Here is a 24,812-nt window from a genome sequence, read left to right as displayed (position 1 = left end):
GCGATTCTATTTGCACTGAATGCCACGCTGACGAGTATGCAGTCCTGCAAAATAAAATTGGTGTGGCCAAACATCTCCCAAGATGGATATCGCACACGCTAATCAATACACTATAACGTAAACCATTGTTGACGCTGCCTTGACGGTGGCCATTCACATTGGCGCGCTCAATATAGAAAAAGACCAACGGAGGGAACATTGGAAGCGCAACGAAATTGTTTAGACGCCATCATGATTCTGCTGTTACTGCCATTTAAATTGAGAGGAGTCATGATACTTGCTAAGCATGTGTAAAAACTGACACATTATTAAAACCGCTGCTGATCGCAGCCGTAGTACGTGTGCGTACAAAAAGGCGGAGTGTGCTACCAGACCAGGCGGTGGGCACACCAGCGGGGAGGCGACTCGTTAAGCGTGGCAGCTCGGGAGAGCTCGCTCGGTTGACGCCCTCAGTCTGACGGAGAGACGCTCTTGTCCGTCCCAGAGTGCGGACGGTATTGATCAGTTAGCCGGCACCGAGCTCAGCCAAAGTTAGTGACTTCACTCCCTGGAAGTTTGGTAGAGTTTCTGTACAGGGCTGGCTGGCTGATGCGGCTCCGGCGGTCGGCCTCGCTCTGGCCCTCGCTGAACTGCGATTCAGTGTGCCTGACGCGTCACCTACGCCGGAAGCGTCACGCGTGACACCGGGGCTGGTGGGACGCCGGACTGGCGTGAGCTGCGCGGCATGGAGCCGGGGCGTCCGTGCACATCAGCCCGAACAGGTCATGGTTCGGACCAAACGCCCCGGGACTGGAGGCGGTTCAGAACAGGAGCCTGCTGTTATTCAGCCCGTAAGGCGTCTCTAGATGCATAGCGAGCGAGCCGCATGGCAGAATACAGACGCCGTCGTACTCTTGACATCATCGGCGTGAAGAAGCAAGTTACTTTCGTGCAGAAATAACTTCCTTTATGCTGCTAACCGGGATGCTACGTCTATCAGACAAATACGCATTGAAAGTTTGTGAATATAGGTTCGCATGACACCATGTTGAAGTTTAAGGGGAATGTTCCACATTTGAAAATATTGAAGCAAGCATCAGGCATGATGAAATGAGCTCGCTTATAACAACTGGCAATTGACCGCTGTCATATCTGGCAAATCGTGCTCACGAACGCTAGCTATGAACGACTCCAGAGCTAGATTTGTCTTGGCCTTGATCGCCGCTTGGCTAATGGAATAACAGAATTTGAATGCGTCTTTACAGCGTCATGGATAGCTGAGTGACTCTGTCAGAGTCTCCCCGAATTTGTCTGCGCATCTTCACTGGCGTACAGCTCAGAAACTAGAGGGGTTGGGTTTTACGAAGGGCAGGCCTATTAACTGCACCGAATGATCTTCAAGATGCCCGTTTCATTGAAAACCACATAGAAATGCAGAACACTCCCTTTAGATGTTTCAGATTGCATTATAACTCAATTAGGCGACACGTCTGCAAAGAGAAACCCGGGATCAAATGATTACTGCTTACGTGTCGTTGCAATCGTTCTCGCCCAAAACTAGCTATCTAGTTAATAAGTCCATTGGTGGCTTGCGGCAAGCAGTCATGCATATCAAGGGTTTTCGAACATAATTGTTTTAAACCACGATGTAATGTTTATATATATATATATATAATATCATATTTTGTCATATATATATATATATATATATATATATATACACACATATATATATATATATATATATATATACATGTTTTTAATCTCTAGTCGACGTGCTCTAAAACTCCAAAGCTCTGAGCCTCCAAATCACTATCACAATAAAAACAGAATTACAATAAGGAATGGCCTCAGTGAAACGAAGTCCAAACCGCTACGCCAAAACAAACCCCCCAAAGCCGCCGAGACACATCGAAAAATCCGTCACCTAATGACAGGCGAGCAACTGCAGTCGTCAAGGAAACAAACAGCCGCAAACGAACAGGTTAACCGATGACATCCAGCCGTTACCAACACCGACGAACGGCCAAGGGCAAGGATCACCGAGACCGACCTCGTCAGACATCGTCAAAAATCGTCAAAAGCTGACTTTTCTCTCGGATGCCTCGAAAGTTCGCCGTCTCAATAAAAATGTTTATAAGGTCATTGAAGGATGGCATTCATTGGATATTTATGGTGTCATCGGTCTACCCCATTGATCGTGAAGGGTCTTGGAGTCGGGGAGGGGGGGGGGTCTGAAACTGTTTAGCCAGACAGGAAAGCATGGCTCAAATAGCAGGGTATGGGGTTGGCGTAACGACACTGTCAAAATGTGGATGCTTCGGCATGCGCGAGCCTAAATCAAGCACACCAAAATATCAGTCATAATACTTCAAATAGCATCGCTGCACAACGGTACGTAAGGCAAAAGTTACCGAGTTACTTGGGCTCCCAGCGACCAAAAATGTGGGATTCCCTCACCTCTCACATTCGCAGCACACCGAACCCACTATGGTTCCGGAAAGCACCTGCATAAAGCTCATCCCATTCGCACTGGACCCAACACAGCTGGGGAGCTGGGAAACGCCCATCGCGAACTTCATCAGAATGCATTAAACTCAATCGTTAAAAGCGTTTTGACCGGGAGAAGTGATGGCGCTGCCGTCCCCACCATTTAGGTCGTCGTTTCCACTCCGGCGGCAACGGCCGACTGGGAAATTAAAACAATTCGCGAAAATCGGACAGCCGTTTGGTGTATGACAATTGGGCTTGACAACAAGTCTTTTCCGAAATCGATGCGTGGGTGTTTCGGCCTGTTCACTGATTTTGACTCTCATCTTTGCTGCGGCCCGGGGAACCAAGATCGAGGGCAAACGAAGTACTCGGCATGCCGTGATAGATCTCTACAATTTTGGTCTACACAAAGCATTGTTTGACAGGAATATAAAGCATGCTGGTGCTTTCCGCTATGAGCGTTTGAAGACAAGGATAAAAACTAGTATCATTTCAGAGTATTGGGATTCACGGGCATCATGCCAACCAAATGCATATTTTAGCCGCAATCCTTCTCGGGACATCGATTTCGGCTGAGTAGATCTTTAGAAGTAGCGCGTACTTCTGGGCGTGTTTGGAGAGGTGGGCAACTTAAACATCACTTAATCAGTCGAGATGGAAATGAATTGCTTTCTTCATTTATCTCTTTCTTTCTTAAAAGCCACCATTTGTAGCACGTTTGGGTTTGTTGCTGTATACGATCAAAATTGCTAGGGTCAGCCGCTGTAGCAGATTTCTTACTACTTTCGTGATAGTTTTACTAGTGACGACCTTCCTTGTGCAAGTCCTTTTGGCGAGTCAAGCAAAGATATATCTGTCCGCCCAAAGATTCTATCAGTCAGCACCTTACACGCACGAACACTTACACCACACCAAAATGTCCACAGCCAACAGCAGCCTTGCGTCCTCAGATCCAGTGAGCTTATATAAACCAAAACACGGGAGTTAACAGATTGCTCACCTTATGTGCTACCTCCAACGGAAGCGAGTCCCAGTCACACGTTACCGAGATGATGTGATAATTAGCCGTTGGGCAGCAAGTAGGACATCGTGCGACGGTCGGCCAAACCAATCAGTATGGAATCGCTTTGCGGTCCCAGAACCACCTAGTGCAACAAATGACTGGTGAGGCGCTGAGAGCGACTTTTTTTAAAGGAACTATCTAATCGCATTATGGATGACATCCATAGCTCAGGTTCCGACGGAGTAGATGGCGTGTGGTGAATAATCTGTTCCTAGGAGGATTACATGTCTCTTGGTGCGTTTCTCGTCCTGGAAGCTATTGATCATTTTACATATTATATGTTTTAGGACATATATGAGCCTCTTAAGGTTCTTGACTGCTGCAAAACATTCTTGCTTACAGCCGCGTCAAAGCATCATCCCATATTCTAGCTATTTGACGCCGAGTCGAGAGCAGGCTTGCGTAGTCTACATCTGCGAATAAGCCATTATACTCTGCTTAAATCTAAAAATAAACAATCGCGTCGGCGTTTCTGTTGTGCGCGGTGTCGGTGGAGTGGGTCCGGATGTGATTGTTTGCATTTTATTGTGACCAGTGCAACGTGAGATATCGTGAATCCATTGGTCGATGAACCTTTTGGAACACAGTCATATCGAAGCATAATGTTCATAGTAAAAAACAATTACCCTCAGCAAAAACTACCTTCACTGCGCCGGACGCCCACCCGACATCGATGCACTAAACCTCATGCTTGCGCGCGCCGAACTCAGGCCTGCCAAATTGCGCTGAATCTTCAACTTGTTTTTGCGTGAAAAATGGCTTCGGCATATTCCTTTCCCGAAATTGCCATTGCGGCATCATAAATCCCTGCAATATTGGTTCTCTATGCGCCGACATTGGTGACGACCGTAAACCGAACGCTGAGCGCTCGGATTTATGGCGTACATGTGCTCGAATGTTCGCCGTGATGTCGGTGCTGTGCCGGATATGTTCGGTGTCACCTGCCTTTTTTGCAGTCTGGCCCCCATCTAAGTTCCAACGTTTTGAAATGGTATGTGAAATTGCCGCCGCTTCTACTGCCAATATGCCTCAGTTGACTGAGAGCATTGTTGAACGTAAATGCGGATGTACGGGATCGAAAGAATGGTGGACATTTCCAACAATTAGCGTCTTCATGCATAGGCATTAGAACAAACAGCCTTTTTTAATAAATGTATTCCGAATTGTTTGCATGAGTGGCTTCGGTCAGGAATGCGGAGGTTTTTACGTGCCTCACATTGCTGCGGCACGGCCGCCCCAGGTCTGGATTGACCATCTCTGGCCAGTTGCCAGCTGACCTTTCCATTTCAGTTGGGTCAATCAATGCGCCCACTCTGGGACTCGTACCCAGTACCGCTGGATTACGAGGCCAGCATCTTCCCCCCAGACCACGGAGCTTGATGGGATTGCTGGTAGATGTCCGCATTGGCCGCTGAATATCCGATTTTTAGGGGCAAGGTCGATTGCGACTGCTCCCCATGCTTCCATGTATGCACATACATGGCAAATGTTAAACTGAAACAGAGTTGGGGAGGGAATTGTTTCGTGCTTCTGCCCCCTCCCTTGTCCATTCCTGGCTTAAATGTGGATACGGTTGCGGTATCACTAAAACGTGATATCGAGGAGAAAGCAGTGGTTGGGAGTAAGTGGAATTCGGGAGGGGGGGGGGGGGGGGGGTATGCGATCGCTTGTGGCTCGTGATCAGCCGGAATAAACAGGGCGTGATCCAAGTCTACCCTACCGCCAGCGCAGCACCGCGAGGCTTCAGCACAAGGATGACGTTTCAGTTCACCCTGCCAACACCCAAAGACGCAAGAAGGTGGGTGACTATTTCGGGGGACTGTTTAATGTATCACTTCTTACCTATTTTGTCAACATTTACGGTTGGTCGAGAACACTGCAATAACGAGGAGCCTCAAATGTTGCACAAGACCCCCGCGTCGGCAAATGGCCCCAAGTCGGCCAGGGACGGAATGACGAACAGGGACGGCGACCGGACTACGCACATCAGAGGGACTCTCGCGTTATTCGCCGGCCCGCTGACATTGGAAGAAGGCATGCCATATGCTAATGAAAGGGTCCACAATTAGAAAATGGAGGGGCCTTGTATCAGTCAATTGGCCCTGACACAGGATGGGGGAGGGGGGACGGCTCTGGGCCCGTTTCAGCCAGGGGCTTAATGAGGTGAAATGGGGTCCCTCTGCCAATTGTTTGGCTACTTGTACCGGTGAGGGCATATTTTGCGTCATCGAGGGCCCCTGCGTCACGGAGGAAACGATGCATGACATGCTCCTCTGAGGGATTCCAGATCAACCTGGGGGCTTCAGCCCCCTTTTTCGTCGTAATAACAGCCGGCGGATCCCCCGAACTGGAATGGAAATGTCCTCCAACCTCGGACCAGAATAGGAAATGGGCCACCTCGTATCCCACCCACGGCGTCCCGTAACGTACCCGGAGAGGTAAGGTAAGATGAGGTAGAGGTAAGGTAAGATAAGGTAGACGTAAGGTAAGATAAGGTAGAGGAAAGGTAAGATAAGGTAGAGGTAAGGTAAGCTAAGGTAGAGGTAAAGTAAGGGGCCTCACAAGTGTTCGATCCCTAGGCATCTCGACGCGCGCACTCTCTTAGGCAAATACAGATGAGATTAAAAACACGCGTCCTAATCACCCACCCCTTTTCCCTACAGTAGTTTACCTAACCTGCTACAGGCGCCTGGCGCCGCCACTGCATGCTTGAAAGCCTGACTGGCACGCCTCCAAGGTTAACTCATAGCAACACCATTTTTGGATGACATATCAACCGCCGTGTGAACCACATTGCGAACCTTGGAGGTGACGAGACTCTTCTTTCTAGAGGCGACAGTTTATTTGGGCCCTCCGTAACGAGTGAAGCGCGTTCAACCTGAGTCTGCTACTTGCCGATTGGAAGCCGCTCAGCGCCGCTGGCACCGCCGACGACAAGGTGGACGCACCTGTGGAGGTGTGGAACGTCGCAGTCGACGCTCACTGCCCGACCATCACTGTAACGTCATGTCGGCCTGGCTGTCCATGGCCGCGTGAAAAATACTGAAGTCTCCTCAGCCATAGAGGAGCGCGACTGCACCTGCAACACCTGGGAGCGTTGCTGTACCACAGAAGCGTGCCGCGTACCAGCGGTGCCGTAACAGAGTGAAGGGACTGATCACTCGCGCGACGCTCCTTCCTGTCCAGCGGTCTGCTGACGGGGCGGCGAGGTTTCTGGAGCCGTCTCAGGCAGTTCGGACTGCAGCCAGCGAAAGGGCGCGACACACCCGATTACGACATGGGCTGGCGCACTCAATACCCACTTCGCTGCCATTGACCACCGCACCGATGCGGAGACGGCGGAGGTGTGTGGCGGTGCGGGTGTGCCCCCCGCTGGACCGCGTCCGTACCGTGTCTGTGCCTCGGCGTTCTCTCTGTATCCAGTCACAACACCGGAGCTCCCTGCAGCCATCACGAAGATGAGCGCGTCGCGAGCTGTCGGCTCGATGGTGTACCATTCCATCCAGTGAAAGTGTTCCCCTGTAATTGACACTCCTTTTTTACGTCTGATCAACATTTCTATCACATCACGCACTTTCCCGTCCGGCTGGAAGATAGTGCGCTTCACCTGGGTGTTCAAGTCGGGAGATCGATCAGACCTCGACAACTGAACACCCATTTCTATTCGCTCTGTGCTGTAGAAAGCAGCTCACTTCCTACCCTCTTGACAACCATGTACTGACGCTATCGAATGTGTTCACGACACTCGACAGAGCATGCCCTGGTCGACGCTGTCGGGAGGCTGGAAACGGTTGTCGACAACGGCCCTGTCGCGTCGATAAGGACGATTGACCTAAGCAGGACCTTTGACAGCGTTGATCACAGCGTCCTTCTGGGCAAGCTGGAGTGGTGTGGGGTGTCCTCGGAATGGTTCCGGAGTCTAGTTCCGAGACTACCTGAGCGGTCAGAAATAGGCGGTTAGTGGTGGCTCGGTTACCTTAACCGTATCCCACGGGGTGGCCCAGGAATCCCTCGCCCGCCCAATCCCTTTCCTGATCTTCATCAACACCCTTCCCAGCTTCCTACCCCAAGGCGGCCTACTATCCTACGCCGATGACACCCAACTCCCCGTCTCCGCCAACCGCAATGCCGTCGGCCTGTCCAACCTAAAAGCCTGTATCGAGGAGTCCAAACCCCTAAAAGACAGGTCTTATGCTGATCGGCAACAAACCCTCCATCACAAAGACCGGCAACTTTCACGTTACCATCTCTGGCGCACACATTCCTCCATCGTCTTCAGTGAAGGTGGTGGGTGTACTCCTCGACCAGAACCTCACATGGGAACCCCACATCCCCTTAACCGTTCGGCACTGTGACACAATCCTCGTATCCCTATTAGAAATTCGACACCACTTCACTCCTGAAGTTCCGAAGCTACCAACATCCTCCAATACCTGTCCATCCAGAGAAGAACGGTCGAGCGTCACCTAGACAGGGTGCAAAGGGTGATGCACTTCGCAGCCAGGCTAGTGGGCAGCATACGCCGCAACGGTTACATTTCACCCCTTCTGGAAGCGCTCGGCTGGCGTAGCGTCGCTGATCTTATGCACCACCGGGATTGTCTGAAAGTGTGCAGGGCAGAGCACGTCCCCGAATCTCCCAGTGCACGGCGTGCTCTGGTTCGTGACGCGCACCGAGTCTTCTAAAGCCAAACTCGGGCTGTGCGGGCGGTGTCGGCTCGCTGCATCTGCCGCGCATTCGAATGACCGCTACCCAGCAGCATTTTCGGTACGGCGCCACCGCCGCCAGGAACCAGCTGCCTGCGGCGGCCGTCCGCGCCCCCTCGCGCCAGGCATCTTGACTGTTTGAAAGTGCTGACTCATTGACTGAAATTACCTCCACCTGTGCATATATATATATATATATATATATATATATATATATATATGTGTGTGTGTGTGTGTCTCTGTGTATTGTGTCTGTGTGCGTTTTTTCTTCTACGACTAGGCACGGAACAACCACAACGTGAATGTGCGCTCAATAATATAAATGTAGATGTAAATGAATGAGTCAATCCCACTTGCCTGACCACGCGACTTCCAAACAGGGCTATGTTGAGCGAAATCCTGGTATTATCAGAAAATGAGGAAGGCAACTGGCCACGCACAAATAGATGTCCTGGAAACATACCTGTCCACCTCCACACGTGACTATCACTAACGCAATGGAATAGCCACGCTTACCACCCGTGCCATTGGAGTTTTACAACGCACTCAGCTTCTGAGCTATTATGTCGCTTACCTCTCACGCTGGCAGGCCGGGGGGGGGGGGGGCGGATACCACGAGGAACCGAACCCCATAACCCTGGTTTCTCAGACGTGTAGGTTAACCAATACACCTCCGGCAATCAAAGCGCTTACCACCTATAATCCATATGAGAAATAAGTGACCTCAGCCGTACATGCATCAGGCCTCAATTATCCATCCGCGTTGTCACGAAGAGAAAACGTGCCCATAACATATGCAAATCATTGTGCAAATCAACGGTACACATCAGGTTAATAGTCGTAAGTCCTGGTTAACATGGTGTTAACACACGCCTGGGTGGTCGGTTAAATAGAAAGCGATCAGATAAGAGAGGGTCAATCTGACCCTGGTATGTCAAGAGTAACAGCGCCAGAGTAGAGCTTTGTTTAAACGTAAGTTTTTGACTTTTTCGATCATTTCGTAATTGCGTTTTGGGTCAAATGAGGTCAAACAAGATCAGACTGAAGATGTTCAAGGTGCAATTGCGAGATCAGCGTCCGAGGTGCACCCAGACTTTTCCATACAACCAGCTTTAACCTAAATATCTTTTCCAAGCACGAGGCTAGTCAGGATCATTTTCAGCCAGCAACTTTATTCGACCTTAAGAAGACTAAGTTCACAAAATATTTCGAAATCACATATTGGAGTTCAAAAATCAGTGTAAAAATGTTTTCCTGAGTGGTGAGTTCTTGAAAGATTAATGTGGTTGAAGGTCTCCTTGAGGCAGTGACGTCCCCCGACTTTCATAACGTCAAGAACCACATCTATTACATCTTTGTGGTTGTGAAACTCAAAAGCAATGTCAAAACTACCCCATTATACAAATAGGTCAGACAAAAGCGGCTTGGTTTTGACCTAGATCGACCCACCTACACTAAACCAAAGTCAATGAAATTAGTTGCCACAACTTAATCTCCCGATTATCTCGGCACTTTTCAAAATTGCACGATTTCTTCTCCAACTTAGTTCTCGATTTCGTCTCCAACTTGCATCAGTCCTTGCATCATCCTGAAATATATCTTAGACCTGCTCTTCATTCACAACCATGGTCTGATTTTGACCGACTATCGGTCAGCTAACTTGAAGGACTTGCGTTATCTTTTACACCAATGATTAATTGATTGTCTACAGCCCCACCCGTGTAATGTTTGATGTAATGACTCCGTGCCGTCAGGGATATTCAGAAAAAACCTTAGGTGGGGAGGGGTGGTGCAGTTGGGATCATGTGAGAAACGAATGCAAGATTGACCTCGTATGGCACGGATAGGAGGCCCACTTAAACGCACCGACGCCGCATCTGCACGGCGACTCCTACCTGATCGCCACCTTACACGAGAGCACTTGATGAACGCTCTGGTTTCCGTTTTGAACACTGGTCTGAACTCATTGGCCGGTCTAGAGCTGTCTGTTTACGCTACGTCTCACAGCTCTTGGTTCGTGGAGCGGAACCACGGCAGCGTGTTTCCGTACAGATGGGACAAAGCCAGAGATAAGTAAAGATTGACCACGCGCCGCGCGGCTGGGAAGACGGTCCGAAAGCGTCCACGGGGCTGCGCGGCTGCGCACAAGCCCCTCGAGACCCTCGACCCTTGAATGGCTCAACTTGTGAGGAGTGGCGCTGAGCTCCGGCTGTGCGCGGACCGCACTGCCGACTGCCCTGCGTGCAGTAGCTCGCGGATACCGACTCGCGGACACAGATGGAGACTCACTCACGGGCTCAGATGGCGACTCGTTCATGGGCTCAGATAGCGAATCACTTACGGACTCAGATGGCGACCCATTCACGGGCTCAGATGGCGACCCACTGACGTATTCAAATGGCGACTCACTGGCGGACTCCGATCACCCGCGTCCGGTGGCAGATGCCGGCGAAACACTCGTCGCATTCGTCGGCATTTAATGAGCAGCTCAAGTGTGAAGGCGCCGCTGCTGCCGAGCCGCACGCGTGTTTCCGCGGATCGCACGTCGCGTTACTGCTGGCAGCCGGAGGGCGAGGAGAAGAGGTCAGTTAGGGCGCCGGCGTCTGGCGTCTGACACCGCCGTCCAGCTGAGGGCGCTCGACGCTCCCGCTCGGTGCTTACTCGCCATGCTGAAGGTCGCACCACGCCCCAGGTGGCAAGCACGGCCAGTTGCGTCCCGTCGTCACTGCAGCCCGCTCAGCTTCCCACTGGCTGCAAGCTGGGCGGAGTTCGATGTGGGAAGAGCGTTAGCTGCAGGTGGCGGTGCTGGTTAGCTGCAGGTGGCAGGTGTCGGCGTGGTGGTTCCAGATTGTGCGATGCCGTACTTGGGGCTTAGTGTATGGGCATACGTCTTTGTACTTGAGATACCCAGTCGGCTATGAGCAGGTGGTCCAACCGCGCATGATCGTGGCCGTCGCTGTACCACGACTCGACCCTGGACCCACGACTCGACCCCACGACTCGGCCCCGGACCCACGACTCGACCCCACGACTCGACCCTGTACCTACGACTCAACCCCAGGACTCGACACGACCCTCATGGACCAATCCCGCTCCTCCTGCTGCAAGGCTTTCATGCTGCTGCTGATGCCATCCATTGTTCTTGTCGTCCTCCCTGGCCGAGTCTGTCTTCAAACGACCTAGCGGAGATTAAGAGAATGTAATGTGTCTGTGCATATCACAACACCCGGTTAGCGGCACCGGCGTTGACAACGACGCCTCCGCGGGTAAACACGTGTCTGTTAAAGGGAATGCTCCACGTTTTAACATTTTGGAGCAAGCATCAGGTATCATAAAATAAGCTCAATTAGAACAATAGCATGATTTTAGGTATAAAAAGTGCCTTAAATAGCACAATTTCTCCTTTAAGGAAATATGCTCCTCAATATGTCACTGTTGATTACGTCATCGAACCCAGCACAAAATTGATTGACAGCCGATTCACGGCCGTTATAGCTGGATATCGAGCTTACGAGCCCCAGATATGAACAACTAGACAATGCTTTCTGTTTTGGCCTTGATTGCCGCATGGTAAATTAGATGGCAAAATCGGATAACATTATCATGGCGGAATGGATGCCTGGGTGGCCTTGAAATAGTCTCCCCGAAAAAGTCTGCACATCTTCGCGTGCATATAGCTCGGAAACGCGGGGGGGGGGGGTTTAAGGTCCTAGGGAGGCAGGAGTGTGAGCTGAACCGAATGATCTTCAAGATGACTGTTTCAGTTAAAACGCCATACAAATGTGGAGCACTCCCTTCAAAGACGACGAGTCTTTCAGCTGGCCCCTCATTATGTCGACGTCGGCGGAGACAGTGTCGTCGGGAGGCCTGCACACGACTCCAATTGGAGACGACCGACTTCTGGAGCTGGCCCGCACCCGAGCCCTCTCCACCAAACTGTCTGGCGGCGACATATTATGCGATGTTGTTGTCTGATGTCACCCATCAGCAGCACAGCCAGGCACCTCAAGTCCCGCAAATCCAGGGTGGAAATTGTGACTCTTCAACCAGCAAAAACGGACTCCGGGATGTTGGACTTTGCATGACAATCATTGTCGCCGGTCACCACCGTCACAACAGGAGTTCTGCACTCTTCAAAATGGCGATGCCCTGTGGAAGCGTTTGGAGTCATCCGAGAACACGCGGGTCACAAGCGCACTACCCACCAACAGGGATCTGTGCCTAATACTGAAAAAGTATCCTAATGGACAGCTCGCCTGCCACTGACATGATCCTTTTGCGGGTCTGGTGACGATCTCACGGAAAGCTGATTAACTCCATCGACATGTGGAATAGGATAACTAGAGTTTATCAAAATGGATGGCCAAAAGTCGCCAGAGCTGGAACACAGCCAGAGAACGACTGGGCGAGCGTCGGCGGTCGGCGAGTTCGTGTCGCACAATCGAATTATGGACAAAACAAGGGGACTTGTCACGCTCGGCGGCGCTGCGGCAGACACAGCAGACTGATGTCACTGAATGCATCTACCGTCCCACTGAGCGTCGTGTCACAGCGCGCAGAATGCAATCATTGCCTACATCGATCAACCGCGCTCAGCAGCGCACTGTGAAAGTAGCCGTGACCGGGCTTTGCTGCCGCGGTCGAGGACCGGCCCCGACAGCCGTGACCGGGCTTCGGTGCCGCGGTCCTGGCCCGGCCCTGACAGCCGTGACCGGGCTTCGGTGCCGCGGTCCTGGCCCGGCCCTGACAGCCTGGGACGGGCTTCGGTGCCGCGGTCTGGCCGCCCTGACAGCCGTGACCGGGCTTCGGTACCCGTGGTCCTGGCCCGGCATGACAAGCCGCGACGGGCTTCGGTACCGCGGTCCTGGCCCGGCTGAACAGCCGTGACCGGGCTTCGGACACGCGGTGGCCGGCCCTGAAAGAAGGTGACCGGGCTTCGGTGCCACGGTCCTGGCCCGGCCCTGACAGCCGTGACGGGCTTCGGTGCCGCGGTCCTGGCCCGGCCCTGACAGCCGGACCGGGTTCGGACCGCGGTCCTGGCCCGGCCCCGACAAGCCGTGACGGGCTTCGGTACCGCGGTCTAGCCGGCCCGACGCCTGAGGGGCTTCGGTACCGTGGTCCTGGCCCGCCCTGACAGCGTGACGGGCTTCAGTTACGCGGTCCTGGCCGGCCTGACAGCCGTGGACGGCCTTGGTACCGCGGTACTGGCCGGCCATGACAGCCGTGACGGGCTTCGGTCCGCGGTCCTGGCCCGGCCCGGACAGCCGTGACCGGGCTTCGGTAGAGGGTACTAGCCGGCCCGACAGCCGTGAACGGGCTGGTACGGTACTAGCCGGACGAAGCCGTGACCGGGCTTAGGTACCGCGGTCCTAGGCCTGACAGAAGTGACCGGGCTTTGTAGGGTATTTTTTGGTACCGCGGTCCTGGCCCGGCCCTGACAGCCGTGACCGGGCTTCGGTACCGTGGTCCTGGCTCGGCCCTGACAGCCGTGACCGGGCTTCGGTACCGTGGTCCTGGCCCGGCCCTGACAGCCGTGACCGGGCTTCGGTACCGCGGTCCTGGCTCGGCCCTGACAGCCGTGAGGGCTTCGGTACCGTGGTCCTGGCCCGGCCCTGACAGCCGTGACCGGGCTTCGGTACCGCGGTCCTGGCCGGCCTGACAGCGTGACCGGGCTTCGGTACCGTGGTACTGGCCCGGCCCTGACAGCCGTGACCGGGCTTCGGTACCGTGGTCCTGGCCCGGCCTGACAGCCGTGACCGGGCTCGGTACCGCGGTCTGGCCCGGCGACAGCCGTGACCGGGCTTCGGTACAGGTAGGCCCGGCCCTGACAGCCGTGACGGGCTTCGGTACCGGTCCTGGCCCGGCCCTGACAGCCGTGACCGGGCTTCGGTACGTGGTCCTGGCCGGCCCTGACAGCCGTGACCGGGCTTCGGTGCCACGGTCCTGGCCCGGCCCTGACAGCCGTGACCGGGCTTCGGTACCGCGGTCTGGCCGGCCTGACAGCCGTGACCGGGCTTCGGTGCCGCGGTCCTGCCTGGCCCGACAGCCGTGACCGGGCTCGGTACCCGGTCCTAGCCCGGCCCTGACAGCCGTGACCGGGCTTCGGTACGGTTCCTGGCCCGGCCCTGACAGCCGTGACGGGCTTCGGTACCGGTCCTGGCCGGCCCTGACAGCCGTGACCGGGCTTCGGTACCGCGGTCCTGGCCTGGCCTGACAGCCGTGACCGGGCTTCGGTACCGTGGTCTGGCCCGGCCCTGACAGCCGTGACGGGGCTTCGGTACCGTGGTCCTGCCCGGCCCTGACAGCCGTGACCGGGCTTCGGTACCGTGGTCCTGGCCCGGCCCTGACAGCCGTGACCGGGCTTCGGTACCGTGGTCCTGGCCGGCCCTGACAGCCGTGACGGGCTTCGGTACCCTTGTCCGCGTCCCTGACAGCCTTGACCGGGCTTCGGTACTGTGTCGGCGAGTCCTGGCCCGGCCCCTGACACCGCCTTCGGACCGTGTCCCGGTGACCGCCTGTCGAGGCAGGCACGAGCCCGTCCTGTGTTGATCGCTGGCCTCGTTGTCGTCCCAATCAATAGTCTCCATCTGGTGGCGCGGGTCGGATCAGTGGAGAGTGCGCCGCTCCTCGCCACCGACGCGCTGGCTCGGACGCGGCGCGCTGACAGCGGCCGATGGCACGACCGCACTGCGTGTCGAGTGCACTGGAGTGATGTCTGCTCATCTAGATAATGGAAGGAAGAGGAAAGGCTAAAACAAGAGGCAAACTTTAAAGAAATCAGGGGAATGGCACATGCTTTTGGTGACATTCATAATGTACAAAAAACATCAGAATCGTAGCCTGGATTGGTTAAAGGTTTGAGCAAAAGGGAAACGCCGTTTTGCTTCTGGAGAGCGTCTGTCATTTGTGTAGCTGTTTCATACGTAACTCAGACACTGGAAGCTACAAAGTAAACTACTCGGAATTTTTGTTTTCCTCCGAATAACCCTAAAAAAACACCTGTGTCTCTACAGATTCCTCCTCTGAACAGTTCTGTCCACATGACCCCGCTCTGAGCACATCGGCCTGCATGACCCCGCCCTGAGCACATCGGCCTACATGTCTATTTCTCCTGAACATCATCGCCTACGCAGCATGCTTCTCCGACTGCCTAGACCTGTGCCACATCCTCCTCTGAACACCCCGATCCCTCTGGCTCCCCGCCCTGAACACCCCCCGCATACTCCGCCTCAGCCATGTCCCCCATGCGCAGTTCCAGCACCAAACACGTCAGCCGGCGGCGTCCCGAACAATTCTGGCGTCCGCGCGGCCGGAGCGCTTATCTCATCGCCGGCCAATATGGTAAGTGGCCCGGATATAAATGAAGCGACGCAGCAGTCGGCCGACCATCAGCGCCGAGGCCCAGCTGTTGGACGTCGCCCGGGCCGGCGGGGCTGGCGCTGGGCCTCGCCCGCAGCCAGCCCCGCCGCCCGCAGGCGGCGTGCTCGGTCGGCATCCGCCCCGCCGTCGCCCGGCAGCTGACGGCTGGAGGTCTGCTGCCCGGGCAGCTGCTGGAATCAAGTGGTGCGTGGTCGTGTTTGCATTTTCTCGAGCACATTGGACATGCTGCGTGTTGTAAAACAATGCAGGAATGGTCGGGGACGCAAGGATTTTAACGCTCACCTGTGCAGGGAAGCCATTACCAGAATGAATCACGACAGTTTTTTTCTAACGACGCAGCTGAATAAACATTCGACAGAGCACTTCCTCTTGCCTCATTCCTCACCATCTAAAACTACACGAGTGTCAGCCAAGCCCATGTTTTCCAGATATCAAATCTGCTGTAACATTCGTTCCAGAATGGATATGAAATCAAAGTAACCGAGGGCGTCGCTACGGAAATATCCTGCTGTCGATATTTGGCCGCGTGACCACGGTAACAAACGCCATGTCATTCTTAATATTGCGTGCCGAAGATTTAAACTGACTCCCAGGCTATATTTAGAGGCTCGATGCTCAGTCTGGCTGACTGAAGTAGCGTTCTCTTCAAAATCCACTCTAGAATACTAATGGAGGTGAAAAGTTTTGTGATACGAGGAGCATAAAACGTCCAGTTAAAATGATTACAAGCATCAATAAGACAATACTGCTAACTTTCTTCGTCGTAGAATAACCAAGAGAATGGGGAGAAAGATGCATTGATATTTCGGCCGCATGTCTTTGTCGAAGCGCTCATCGATACTGACATTTGTTTTGGTACAGCCATCTAGCCGAAACATCAATGTCTGGATCTCTTCATTCTCCCGGTTATTCTGCCAGAAATGGAGGTCATTGCTGCCTTATTTGTATGTATGATATCCCTCGAAAATACACTTACAAGATTGCGAGCATTTCTGTGCCGTTGCCAATAAAATGCAGTCGTTCTTGGTATCATTTTGAATTAACCCAGCCCGTGAGATGTTTTACACAGCTTCCCTTTCTTTGAAAATGACGCCTATGCATCACTTCATAATGGTCGATTGCAAAAATTGTGACGCTTAGTATCAGTGGTTTTATAGAATGCAAAATGAAGTCCCACCTAGTGAGCTATCCATCTAGTGCGTTGTAAACGTGTGCCCACTTCTTAGGGACACACCCCCAATGGGGACGCACAACAAGAGCATTCAGAAGACGCATCATTGTTCGGCTTCATCTTAGGCTAACGTTTAGGAAATACGAAATCGATATCATTTAAATATCACAAAAAGTTTAAATGTCATGGGTACTTGGCTGCTGCTTGCATGTATTAAAACTCGTAGGAAAATTATCACAGTGGAAGACAGCCATTTAGACGAAAGACGCTAACAGCTGGTTGGCTTCGTTACAAGAAAGCATGTATGTGTATTTTTTGTGGTCTGCATCATGAGATCTACTGGTATCGGCTGTTTAAAACCAATGTAGCATGAAATAATTTGCATGGATATATATATATATCTATATATATATATATATATATCTATATATATATATATATCTATCTATCTATCTATATCTATCTATATCTATATCTATATCTATATATATATATATATATATATATATATATATATATATATATATATATATTATATATATATATTATCTATCTATCTATCTATCTATCTATCGATATGTCTATCTATCTTCTATCTATCTATCTAATATCTATATCTATATCTATATCTATATATATATATATATATATATATATATATATATATGTATTTGAGTTATGTACTGCAGATGTTATTCGTGGTTCGTGGACATGATCACCAAAAGGGAGTGTTCCACATTTCTGTGGGATTTTGACCGAAATACCCATCGTGAAGACCTTTTGTGCAGTTCACAGCCCAACCCCTCTTAGGACCCTAACCCCCCCCCCCCTAGTTTCTGAGTTGCAAGCCCACGAAAATGGGGAGACTTTTCGGGAACAGTATTTCAAGGTCACCTTGACATTTATGACGTCATAACAACATCATTCCAACCTGCCATTCCATAAGCCAAGCGGCGATCAAGGCCGAGAGAATAGAATGGTCGACTCGTTCATGTCTAGTGCTCGTGAGTACGATTTCTAGACATAACAGCCGTCAAATGGCTCTCACTTCACGTTGTGCAAGGTGCGATGACGTAATTTAACAATGCCGTGTCGAGGAGCATATTTACTAAACAGAGAAATGATGTTGCATAGATCAGTTGTTTTTGTTCAAACTATATCAATAGTCATCTTTATAAAGTATACCAAAAAGTGGGCTTATTCCATCATATCTGGTCCTTGCCTTGTCTTCAAATGCGAAAAATTCCCTTTAAGCGTAACGCGAACTCATATGATTGAAGCCAACAACGGCATGAAACTAATACCGGTATCATGCTCGCCTTACAACACACGCACACTTAACTACACGTATTGCCCTTCCGCTCAGTACTGCACTCTTCAGTCAGCGTTTTATCCACTACCGGTCCGGTTGAAACTGGAGGCGGTTGGCAAGGCAAAGGCCTCCTCCGTCGGCGCTGTGTGGCAATAAGCCACCGCCCATGGCCTTGTTACACGCAAAGCTATCCACGCGCGGCAGCATCGACGTTTCCACTGGCTGGGGTAAACGTAAAGATTTCCTCGCTACGTCGGATTTCCACTAACACGTGACCGCTAATATATCATGTGGCGGCGGCCGAGCTCGCCCGAGCTATCGCGTTCCCTCGGACGATCCTAAAAATAAACTGCAGCAAAAATGAGGGAGGCCATCCGAGGCGTTTTACTTATTCAACAAAGGCCGCCGCAAGCCTGGCATGAGTGCACCGCTGTTGACGAAGCTGAATCCTTCCCCACACAGCGTGTCTGTCAGATTGCCTAATTGCCCAGCCGATACGCGGGGAACGCCGTCACCGCCGTCGCGCAGCCGTCTGTCGGGCGTCGCCGGCCCTCGCCCTTTGTTTGAACTAGCCTCATCGACAATGCAATGGGCGCACCGATCCACGCACGGCGAGGTCATTTGCCGCGGACCGAGCGGCTTGAATGGAAGCTCGACGCGTCCGCGCGCATGGCCGATCGATGGGACGCGGCGCAGCCGGCATCGCCGGTCGACATGACCTTGCACCGGTGCACGGGCCGAGTGCGGCCGGCCCGAGGGAGCGCCGCTCCCATGGCGGCGCCGCGCCGATGGCCGCACTGGGAGCGGGTCGCGCCGCTGTACGTCGGCCCGTGTCCTGGCGGCGCCGGACAGAGTACGCTCGTGCTGGGAGAGGGACGATTGCGGGCTTGTTCGTCGTCGAAATAACCCTAGTTCATAAGAAGTACGCGGAGGAACGGCATTTTCGCCCTCCTACCGCTCTTACAAACAACGCTCAGTCCGGGCTTAATGGCCAACATATTCAGATCGCGCATCTCCTCAACAGCCCATTACAGAGTGCGGCAATTCCATCTCTAAACTGGCGCGGTGGCAGGCTTTGTGCCCTCGCGTAGAAGACCGAACCGACGTCTGGAGCGGCGTCCCTAAGGCTGGCCGCTCAGCCGGCGAACGGACCGCTGGGGACGGGCCCGAGCTGGGCGGCGGCTCAGCGCGCCGCCCGCAACGGATCGAGCGCCAGATAGGAGCTCACACAGCCGGCCGCGGCCGCGCCAGGCCGACCTGATCGACTCGAGCGCCAGAGTTGTGGGCTCGCCGCGTCGGACCGAAAGGCTGTGGACGTTGATCTGAGGATTTTTTTCGATGCTGAGTATGCTCCGGCCGCTGCCAAAGACCGCCTGACAGGCCACCGGCCTGCGGAGAAAGACAGTGATCAGGGCGTTTATGAGCACAGTACAGTAACACAAGAAGCGGCGGTTGAGGTGACAGGCCTGAGACGTAAACGGGCTGACATCACTTCAGTGGGGACTGGCCATTGGCCATCATGGCGCGGACCACATTGCATTGTTGCGTGGCGGTAGATAGTCCTAAGAAACGCCCTTGCGAGTTGTACGCGTCAAGGTTTCCCAGCGACTGTTTTCCAGGATCCTTAATGTTGCTAGGGGTATGCCTCGACGGATTTTGCGAGCCAAAATGGTTGCCAGTTGCCCAGCAATGCATCATCTGTCCATAACAATACGTTGCTCATATACTTCCCGACGACAGAAAAATGCACCGCCATTAAACTCATCAATATTTCCTCACATCTTACGATATGGCAGTGAACGATTTATTGCAACGAGAGAAAAGGTATTGAGTTACGCGCGTAGCAGCATACAGCGTCTTTGACTTGTCCTCAATAGGTGCCCGACATGGTAACCGTGTCGACCCAGCCTGCCAATCAGAAGGGTCGAAATTGCTCGCGAGGGGACGGGGTCTGCCCACCAGAGGATCAGTCGTGCTCAGTTTGGGACCAGACCTTCTCACGACCGGAAACGTCACGAGCGTCCTCAGCTTGGGACCGGACCTTCTCACGACCGGAAACGTCACGCGTATGCTGCAGGAGTTACCCAGAGGATCAGTCGTGCTCAGTTCGGGACCAGACCTTCTCACGACCGGAAACGTCACGCGTATGCTGCAGGAGTTGCCCAGAGGATCAGTCGTGCTCAGTTTGGGACCAGACCTTCTCACAACCGGAAACGTACGAGCGTCCTCAGCTTGGGATCGGACCTTCTCACGACCAGAAACGTCACGAGTATGCTGCATGAGTTGCTGCGCAGGTCAGGAGTGGACGGTGAGTCCTGACTTGGACCTGCCCGCCAGGAGTGCAGGTGTGCACCCCGGAGACCACGATTGGGCCACGATGTGTCCGTCCCGGTGGCTCAGTTGGTTGGAGCACCTGCCTTCCGATCCAACCACCCGTGGCGCGGTGGGTTCGAGTCGCTTTAGGGCGCTCGCTATTTGCCCTTGATAGGTATGGCCCGCGGCCGGTGGCAGCGGTCGCGCTGAAGGTCGGTGGACGTCAAAGGGCAGGACGGACCGTGCCGAGCATTGCGGCACGTTAAGCTTTCGCCACCAAATTCTGCCGTTGACATGGAATTGCGTGATCGGGTGGTAGAGGTCAGAGCTCACACGACAAGCCCTGCTTAGCGTGAGCTCTGATCCCAAAAATCCATCCATTCAAAGGGTTCGGATCACATCTTTTAAAAACATTGGCGTCTCTTCAGCGCTAAGAATTTTTAACCACCACGTAACCACTAAACGGCTCCCGTGGGAATATTCGCCATGCGCAACATTACTGGTCAAGCGCGTCGTGTTTCATGGCTTTGGTGATGTTCTCCAAACGTTTGGCAATCTGCACAAAGAAACTCGTTCTGAAAACCAGAATCAAGGTTGTCACATAAGGCTGCAGCTAAGATATATCTCATTCCGTCTGAGGTTGATGAAAGTAGGTCTGCAGGCGCCTGGCCCATAAATTACGGCAGCCAGGCCGCCACGGCATCCGTGAGACAGCATTGCACGGTACGGCCAAATATAGACGAGTAATGCACCGCCGCATATCGTGACATTGCTTCTGTCAGCGCTGCGCGTCCTGATTTCAGGCGCGACCTGAGCGCTGGCCGAGCGCGATGTTCTGAAACATCCCCCAGTGCTCATCAGCCAGTGCGAGAATCTAATGTGGGCAACTCCTGTCAGCGCAGAGGGATGCCATACACCGAGAACCTAATGTGGACAACTCCTGGCGGCGCAGAGGGATGCCATACACCGAGAATCTAATGTGGACAACTCCTGGCGGCGCAGAGGGATGCCATACACCGAGAATCTAATGCGGGCAACTCCTGGCGGCGCAGAGGGATGCCATACACCGCCATAGCCTTGTGTGAAGCTAACATACACTGAGCATACGTCCGAACAGCTCGATTTCCTAGAGTATTATCTTGATTTTACTCCCTCCTTCCACCCGGCCTAATAAACTTTAAAAAGTTCTAGTCACCAGGCGGGTGTGACGGGGTGTCAGAAATTGATGAGCCACCTGCTGCTGCCAAATAGTACATAGGGATTGAGCCTACCAACGCATGTTCTAATGGTACTTTCTCTAAACGAACAGACCGTTATGATTCTGAAAAAGCTTCCGTTAATCCCAAACAAATCCCAGACTAAAATACTGCCACTGTCGCGTTCTGTCTTCAGCTATAACGCCGTGAGCTAAAATACCACAAGAACGAAAATACCAGTAACACGTACGCAGCTCCCACGAGCCCCATGCTATGGTCAATCTTTGAAGAATTATTGGGGCGTAAAAAGGAAATCCCAGACAAGACAATTAACGACTTGCGAAAAATTGTTACCTTCTACGCATTTAGCTGAAAAGCTTCTGCAGGCATAGTCTCTTGGTGTTCGAAGGGACTCGGCTTTCTTAAACAACTCGAACGGCATCTAATGATATGTGCCTTAAGGGGAGTATTTCACATTCGTATGAAATTGTGAGCTGAAATGGCCATCTTGAAAAGAATTTGGTGGAATCCGCAGCCCTGTCCTTCCTGAGACTTAAGCCCCTCTCGTCTCTGAACTAGACGTCCGCGAAGATACGCAAGCTATCTTAGTCACCCAGGTATCCATGACGCCCTAATAACTTTGTTCAAATTCTGTCATTCCATTAGTCATGCCGCAATCAAGGCCAAGACAGATATGATTGTTTATTTGTTCTTATCTGGCGTTCGTGAGCACGATTTCCCGATAAAACGGCCGTCAGTTGGCTCTCAATCAATGTTGTCGAAGGCGCGATGACGTAATCAAACAATGACGTACTGAGGAGCAGACTTACTAGACAGAAAATGTGATGTCTAGACCAATTTTTTGTCCACTTAAAGTACACGAATAGTTAAAAGTGAACTCATTGCATCATATCTGATGCTTTTTCGGTATATTCAAATGTAGAACATTATCTATAATTGACCGCCTTCTGCAGCCAAATGCTTTGTCCCTGGTCTCTCAGTTTTTTTGTTATCCCAGACTAAGATAGTATGCACCATTCGTACATTAGACACCATTTCGCCTCGTATTGCGTTCGGCTTGAGCACCTTATAAGATCAAGAAAACAGTTTGCAATTTACAACTAAATTCGGAACCAGTGCAGTTTACTCCTCTGTCTGCGCATCAGCTCTCGAAATTTGAAAAAAAACGAAGCCTGTGCCTCAGCTCCTGAAATCCTTGAGTCTCTGGACCGTGTCCAAATCGAGGGACGACGGGCCGGTGCCGTGGGCCGGGCTATGATGCGGAGGAGTCAGCGGGGCGGGGCGTCGCTGCGCACGGCTGGGCGGCCGGCGGAGCCGTCCCTGCTGAGGCTCCGTCCGAGCGGACACCAGCCGCTCGACTCCGGAGCGAGCGGCCACCACCCGGCCGGCACGCCTCGTGCAGAAGCCCGGCCGACTTCATTACTGCAACCGCCTGCCATAATGGGATTGCTTGCAGCGACACAAGTAGGTCGAGCAATTTCTCATCACGATGCAGCGGCAGGGAGGCTTCCGCGGCGGCGCGCCCTTTCTTACTGCACCAATGGAGCCACGCCCACCCGTGTCACGGTGACTGGAGGGCCACATCCCCATGCGGCCATGTAGTACCACCATTCCCGACGCGACGACACCGCAGCTTCCAGTCTAGCAGAAACACTCAGCAAGTGCCGCTCCATCTGGGACGGGAAAATACTCTCCCTCATTTGCCGTGACCTCACATTGCACGGCACCGCTGACGCACCCGAGACGGCATATAAACATACAAACACGCGCCAGCCAGGCCACATCGCAAACCCTGATCAGTAGAACACGCTGAGGCGCATCCCGCAAAACGCCTGCTTTCATATCCTCAGGGATGGTTGGCATTGGGTCTTCACGACGCAATCAGCTGTTCGAGTTCATGACGTCGCCCGCCTGTCTCTCACCCTGGCAGGAAAGGTGGGTGCTGTGAGGAATCAAGCCCCGGGCACGAAACGCGACCAGAGAACGTGAGAAAATCGTCTAGACTCCGCGACTAGGCCAGGTGCCTTCCGTGCCCTCCACTGTAGGTGAGACGGATACACTCCGGTCCGAGCTCGTGGTAAAGGTTATGCTATGCTAACCGGAACAATACAAGCCAAATGCCACGGGCACATTATTTATTCCCGGCTTCAGCTACTTAGGCTGTATAAGTCTCCATTTCTCGCGCTGCTGGAGGCGGGCCAAGAAAGTTCCGCGCGGTGGGAATTGAGCCTCTGACCTTTCGATGTGTAATGGGTTCTGGCATCCGGGTTCACTTGCAGCGGACGCTCGGGGATCAGAAAGCGAGCGCATGACAAGCGACGCTTCCGGAAAGCTGGTGCTATGGCCCAAGCAGTCCTGCCGGACAGCTGGCGCCATGATCCCGGAGAGCCTGCCGGACAGCCGGTGCCATGATCCCGGAGAGCCTGCCGGACAGCTGGCGCCATGATCCCGGAGAGCCTGCCGGACAGCCGGTGCCATGATCCCGGAGAGCCTGCCGGACAGCTGGCGCCATGATCCCGGAGAGCCCACCGGACAGCTGGCGCCATGATCCCGGAGAGCCTGCCGGACAGCCGGTGCCATGATCCCAGGGACCCCGCCGGACAGCTGGTGCCATAATCTCGGAGAGTCCACCGGACAGCTGGCGCTATGATCTCGGAGAGCCTGCCGGACAGCTGGTACCATGGTCCCGACAAGCCCGCCAACAGCTGATGCCGCGATGTCCGCGTATATTCCCATACAACAGGTGTGAAGGTGCGAACTCGCGTGCCGCGGGTGCATTGACCACCAAAGCGCTCTGTAATGGTCTCGACTCCAGCTGTGCCAGCCGCACTCCGGTTTCCCAGCACGGAAGTGGCGGCTGAGAGCCGGACAACGGGGGGCGTCCGCGCCGCCATGGGCGCGCCCAGGCCGCCCGACAGGGAAGGCGGCGTGTCGGAGGTACAGACCACAGTTCTGGCCGACATTCAGCAATCATAACATCAGAGCAAGAGACCCTTAACGCTTGCCACCACCATCGTTGGTCAGAAGCCCTGGCTGTGGGATACCCATCGAGATCATGGAATCCACACAGCCCCAGTGGCGGAGTGTGACGAAGCACAAGACCGGCCTAATGGCGGCCAGCCCCGGCCAGCAGCTCAGCTTCGCGGCTAGGCAGATAGCGATCCAACCGAATTAGCAC

At 53.3% G+C, this 24,812-nt stretch overlaps 1 pseudogene; it reads right to left on the bottom strand.

The window, feature by feature from the left end:
- Positions 1-19,414, bottom strand: part of LOC119100244 (leukocyte antigen CD37-like) — a 57,647-nt pseudogene extending 38,233 nt beyond the window's left edge.
- Between the last annotated feature and the right edge of the window lie 5,398 nt (positions 19,415-24,812).

The sequence above is a fragment of the Pollicipes pollicipes genome, unplaced genomic scaffold (genome assembly GCF_011947565.3).
Source record: "Pollicipes pollicipes isolate AB1234 unplaced genomic scaffold, Ppol_2.1 Scaffold_4881;HRSCAF=5763_pilon_pilon_pilon, whole genome shotgun sequence".
Classification (NCBI taxonomy): domain Eukaryota; kingdom Metazoa; phylum Arthropoda; class Thecostraca; order Pollicipedomorpha; family Pollicipedidae; genus Pollicipes; species Pollicipes pollicipes.
The sequence above is the reverse complement of the archived record's forward strand: the minus strand, read 5'-3'. Positions and strand labels throughout refer to the sequence as shown.